This window comes from Ascidiella aspersa, chromosome 1, assembly GCF_963924565.1.
Source record: "Ascidiella aspersa chromosome 1, kaAscAspe10.2, whole genome shotgun sequence".
In the NCBI taxonomy this organism is placed as follows: domain Eukaryota; kingdom Metazoa; phylum Chordata; class Ascidiacea; order Phlebobranchia; family Ascidiidae; genus Ascidiella; species Ascidiella aspersa.
This window is the reverse complement of record NC_139447.1, coordinates 29,123,412-29,129,604: the sequence shown is the minus strand read 5'-3', so window position 1 is coordinate 29,129,604 and position 6,193 is coordinate 29,123,412. Positions and strand designations below refer to the sequence as shown.

At 35.6% G+C, this 6,193-nt stretch overlaps 1 long non-coding RNA gene across 1 annotated transcript; it reads right to left on the bottom strand.

The window, feature by feature from the left end:
• Positions 1-1,264: 1,264 nt before the first annotated feature.
• Positions 1,265-4,163, bottom strand: LOC146169617 (uncharacterized). Its single transcript, XR_014501291.1, has 3 exons — positions 4,073-4,163; positions 3,397-3,519; positions 1,265-1,624 (listed from the first exon to the last, which is right to left on the bottom strand). It is a non-coding gene; the product is annotated as an uncharacterized LOC146169617 (long non-coding RNA).
• Between the last annotated feature and the right edge of the window lie 2,030 nt (positions 4,164-6,193).

Below are 6,193 nucleotides of genomic sequence, written 5' to 3'. Positions count from 1 at the left end.
CGTAACCCCCCTTTTTGGATTTCTGGATACGCCCCTGGCTGGAGCAGATTGTTTCTATGATATGACACGGCTCGAAAAAATGCAATGCATGTCCAAAAACGTTTTTTAAATGCTAATATAATTTTTCGATTGTCCTTATTTTTGGGTCCATGTTGATGGCAACCCTGCCTATAACAATGGTCAACAGCTGTGCAATGTTTTTTATAAAGTAAGACGCTAGCAGTCGCAAGATTGACAGGATGTTGCAAAAACGTTTGTTTGTACACAGAAATCTCCGCTATCAACAGGTCATAGTCAAACTTTGAATGTCCTGCAATTCTGTCGCGAGTTTAGGCCTTTTGCCTTTATCGATCTTATTTGATCTGCCTTCTGCGTTTATTGTGCCTTTAGTGTGAAAGGGTGTTTCGCAATTGCACCATTGTTTCGAATCAAATGTGTTTTTTTCAAATAGCATGACGAGATGTATCTAATAAGGCCTTCTTCAAAACTATATTTACGTAGTTCAGAAAACAGACAATATCCCCAACTGCAGTAGGAAATTTATCCAATGGCAAATACCTAGCTAAGATCAGTGCGAAATTAGTGGTACTTGCGCCTCTCACGCTCAAGTTCAACTGAAAACAGCAGGTTTTTACTCTTATTTATTTTATGGCGCCGTATTTTGTCGAGCGTCTAGCGTCAAAAATTCCATTGTCTACGAAACTCTAACAACTGAAGAAGAGCGTCTGTCAGCAAGAAAGCAGAGTCAAGCAGATAATATTTTCCCATATGCAAAAAGATGAGACATTGGAAGTGTCAATTCGCATTGCGGTTTGCTGATAAAATATTTACGAAGCCCCCTTCTTTTTTTACTTCTGAAGCAATCTTTTCCAAATACTTTTCGGCACTTTTTACGACACGAATTAGCGTGTAACTTTAATTTTCATTTCGGCTTTTCAAAAATGCTCTGATATTTGCGTATCTTAGGCTTGGGGGAACAAATAGCATATCTTGCTTTTATGTTGTTATATATAGGCTATATCTTATATTGTTTTATAAGTGGTCTATTTGTTTGTTTTCTGCTGTGGCAAGTGTCTATTGCTGCAAATACTGACTCAATGCATAAGTTATCGTCGTAGGATAATTTTTATATTCTATGAAGAATTCACTACACAATTTAATTGCATAAAACAAAACAACGAAAACATAACTGGATTAAGTGTGGAACATTACATAATAATGAGCTAAAAACGGTAAAAACGTTTAAACATATAGTTATAGTGTATCAAGCATGTCATTGGTGTATTAAAGTAGTGGTAATATTATGCCTATTGCATACCGCCAAAGCTAACACAAAACGAAAAAACACAAGAACTGAACATCAAAACTAATTTAAAACTAGAGCGATATGTTTTACAAACAAAACTGTATTTAATAGACACATCAAATGCAAACCAGAAATTATCAAAAAATATCAAATTTGTTATTTCTTCTGCTGTTGATGCTCTGTTTAAAGTTATTAAATTAGTGTGCATCCTTTGCAGCATAATATATAAGTAATGCAATTCTTAGTGTGATTTTACCATCCCCTATAACCCAATCGGTGTATTTTGTTGACAACCACGGCGGATGAAGCAGGTCGACCCTGAACGGGAAATAATAAAAGCATAAAGTTAGAGACATACGAGATATCTATGGTGGCCCATGACTGCCATCCTGTTTTTTTTCAATTTAACAAAAAAAAAAATAATTTGAAAAAAAAAAAAAATTTAAAAAAAAAAATGAAAAAAAAAAAATTATTAAAAAAAAAAAAAAAAAAATTATTGAAAATTTCGACGTGGCCCAGGACTGCCATTCCCATATAAAACGCATTACGGTCGGACCATCACTGCCAATCATAGAATACCTTCTATTGTGTGCTGTTAAGTTCCAAGCCAGCGCAGGGAGGTTTGCCACTTAGTCTTTTAGGCCTTTTGGTGGGATTCACCAAAGGGAAGTTGGCAGAGTAAACAAGATATCGATCAGAAATTTTTACACATTACTCATAGCCAGCAATCAGACTTTAAAAAAAAAAACATAAAAATATTCATATTTATGAATATTAATATTCAGTAATATTCGGCCCTTAAATTAAAATGTGCCCTAAGTGACTTACATAGGGTGATAGCTACGAGTCTACTCTTCACAATGAGATATGACTCGACCGCCAATTATTTGGGGATATTTTTTTATTTTCTCTTTTATTCTTATCGATGGTGATAAGACAATCGGTTACTCGATGCGGTCACATTTTATCCACAATGTGTGAGGACCGCATCGAGTAACCGATTGTCTTATCACCATCGATAAGAATAAAAGACATAGCGACTTTTGTTTTTTTTTTGTCATCGCTATATTCGCGGTGATGTCAGCTTTAGGGCGGACCGCGCAAAACCAACTTAAACCTGATAACAACTTGTCAAGGTTTTGATAAAGCCTGATTGAAAGATCGGCCAGGTTGCTTAAGTGATGCAGCCTATAAACGTTTTGACAAAATTTGAAACTTTCGACGTTTATGAATTTTTGAAGGAATATTAATAACTTATCCCCGAATAATTGGCGGTCGAGTCATATCTCATTTTGAAGAGTAGACTCGTAGCTATCACCCTATGTAAGTCACTTAGGGCACATTTTAATTTAAGGGCCGAATATTACTGAATATTAATATTCATAAATATGAATATTTTTATGTTTTTTTTTTTTAAAAGTCTGATTGCTGGCTAAGTTAGGTTGCTTTGAGTAATGTGTAAAAATTTCTAATCGATATCTTGTTTACTCTGCCAACTTCCCTTTGGTGAATCCCACCAAAAGGCCTAAAAGACTAAGTGGCAAACCTCCCTGCGCTGGCTTGGAACTTAACAGCACACAATAGAAGGTATTCTATGATTGGCAGTGATGGTCCGACCGTAATGCGTTTTATATGGGAATGGCAGTCCTGGGCCACGTCGAAATTTTCAATAATTTTTTTTTCAATAATTTTTTTTTTTTTTTTAATAATTTTTTTTTTTTTTTTTTTAATAATTTTTTTTTTTTCATTTTTTTTTTTAAATTATTTTTTTTTTTTAAATTATTTTTTTTTTTTTGTTAAATTGAAAAAAAACAGGATGGCAGTCATGGGCCACCATAGATATCCATTTTGGCGTCGTAAGTTTAAGTATACAACAATCAGAATGTTTAAATAAGGTAGCAAACAAACCAAAGAAAGCAAACGCGTCAGCCTTCGGAAATCCCTGATAATCGAAGTATACTTAAGCTAACAAAGTTGTTGATGCATAAGCCCGAAAAACTACACATTGGACTAAACGTTCTTCTGTTTATACTTCTATTTATAAAGGAATTCAAATAGCACCTGCGAGTAATAGATTATCTATGTGTTACCTAAATTCGGAAAAGTTTTCTACATACGTCTGTTCCAGTCGCGAATCTTTCTTCGAATTACACGGCAACTCCTTGGACATCTTATATGTCGGGTAACAGGCCTACAATGTGATGTTATTGTAGCTGTGAAAATTACAATGAACACGATTTTAAATTTTTTGCTTGAAATAACGTCATCCCAATCAAATCAATATTGTACCAGGTATAAAACTTGAAATAAGGCCGTAGGTAAAACATGAAAAATTTGCCGAATTACAATATAAGTACAGAAAGAAATAATTAATATATAAAGCCTATACAAACGATAAAAAATTACCTAAATGTACTAACGACAAAAGTCGTCAAACGTACAGCCTAACTGTACAAGCTACTTCTATACCGTACAAAAATGACACAATGCCTTATTTAGAGTAAATATGTAGCAAAGTTCGAAATTTTTAGTTTTTTTGGGGCCCATTTGGGTTACTTTATGGCTATAATTAGGCTAAAGAATATGGTACACTTTTTATATATATTTCCAGTTACAATTTTGTCTAAGTAAGTCGAACCTTGCTACGTTAGGTTTTGCTAGAATTAAGTTTAAGGACAGCGCGAGGGAGGCAATGTTGAAAATTTAACAATTTTCGGATGAAAATCGAGTTTCCATGAAACTAATTTACGCTAATCTAAAACTCACCTGCAACAAGCAGCAACGCCACAAAGATCACCTTTAGCTGTGTATCCTTCATAACGTTTGCACCAAACTAGGGTTCTTATGCTTCTCGTTGGACAACTTGGGATATTCTGCTTTGCTTCGCTTCGAAAAGCTCACTTATAGACGTCACTTACTGGAAAGTCCTCTCACGCATCAGCAGTTGAAGCTTATGATAAACTCTTTTTATTGCCAAGGTAGTGTGTGATTCATTGTATTTTACCCACAACATAAGAACACTCGATACCCCGTTTCTCTTCAACGCACATAAACCAAGGGTCCTCGTCAAACTTTGCAGTCAATACGAATGTAAAGGGGCGTCAACTCTCGATTTCTGCGAAACGGTGAAATGTTCGCCAACATGTTTGCGAACCAAGCTACTTCGGTTACTATTCACAGCAGCACGTGCGTTTGACGTCTGCAGATTCGGCTTGGTATATTGTGATACTGCTTTGAAACGGAGACGAATTGCGAACATCAATTTAATTGCTGTTTTTTTTAAGACTAGGCTTTACTGAGGTCTCGACCTACCTAACTCACGTTATGACCCTCGGTTGCGACAGATTTATGTTTTTATTCCGGTTATATGAAATTGTTTTAGACGCATCACGATGTTGTAAAAATAGTATTGCGCGTTATAAAGGATATATCTAGTTTATAAAGGTAGATATAAGCACATGATAGGCTTACCATACACCCCCTTTTAGCCGGGACAGTTTCGATTTTTGGGGCTTTGTCCCGGCGCCTCGATTAGTCATCCAAGTTTATCCGTTGTTCAGTCAACCAACATTTCCTTATAATTGCGCGGATATTAGCTTGTTGTAATTGTTTTTGCCAACTTAATGAGTGGAACTGATACGATGTGCGCTTTAATTTTCCTTGTGGTAAATCTGCGTTTTTATTTCCTTTCGTTAAGTGTAAAGGTAATTGCAACCTCACAACAGTATGTGGTTGGTTTTGGTTTGGTTGTTAGCGCAAAAAGTAGGTGAAAATATTTGAAAGGCGTAAAACAATAGAAGCGATCAGCGAAATAAAACTGGACATTATCGAGACTTAAAATATGTGATTAATCCAAAGCTTCCCAACTGGACTCTGACTTAATTTTCCAAGTGTTATATCTACAACTAGAACGAGGGAAAATGATGCAAATCCCAAATGTAACTAATGATAAGGTGTGAACAGAAAATGTGAAAGGTGCAAAATAAGACAAACAAGCTTACCAATTTTACTCAGACTTGTAGTTGACTTTATAATATTTACTTGACTTACATTTGACTTGGGCAATCGATGACTTGGACCCGTTGTTTTCTGCAAAATACTTGAATTGGACTTATAGAACTATTGTTGCCTAAAAAGGGTCTCGCGGGCCGCCTTAAATATTCCTGGGGCTTGGTGTATAAACAGTCCTGCGGTATCTTTATGTCTTTCGTAAAATTGCTGTTCGCTGTAGCGTCACACACGACGATGTTTTTTAGTCAATGGGTTTCGCTCTTGAAATCAGTTGCAGTGCGACAGCGCATCTTAAATTGTGCGCACGTCTTTTATGCGTTCCTATGTCGAAAAAAGGCAGGAAACTCACGACAAATACCGGTATACTTCCAAAATTCGCGCTAGCTTCGTTCGCCACTTACAGCAGGACGTTCTCATAATTCAACAGCTGACGTAGAACAGGTTAAGAAACGTTTACAGTTACAAACAAGACTGGACATTTTTTGCTACCAAGTGTCAAGAATTGTAAACATGAAAACACCATCAGGTCTACGCCAACACCTGCTTCAGGGGCTTCCCAATCCAAAACAATTATACTATTTAATTTTAAGCACACTTCGTATAAAACACATAAAAGGCATACTTCTTTTTTGAAAAAAAACTTATTTATTTTAAGAAATCATTTAGGCAATTTTCTTTTTTATCGTTTTACAGTCTAAATATTCATGGAGTTTAATACGAGATACGTCCATTACTTGGATTGTTTGTTGTTCGTCCTCTATTAACCGAGAAAGATATCAAACGCAATTCGAAGGTGTGAAATGGTAACCAGTCCATATGCACCACCAAAACTATATTTGTAGCCACAAGTAGGTATAGGTATATATAAAACTTATA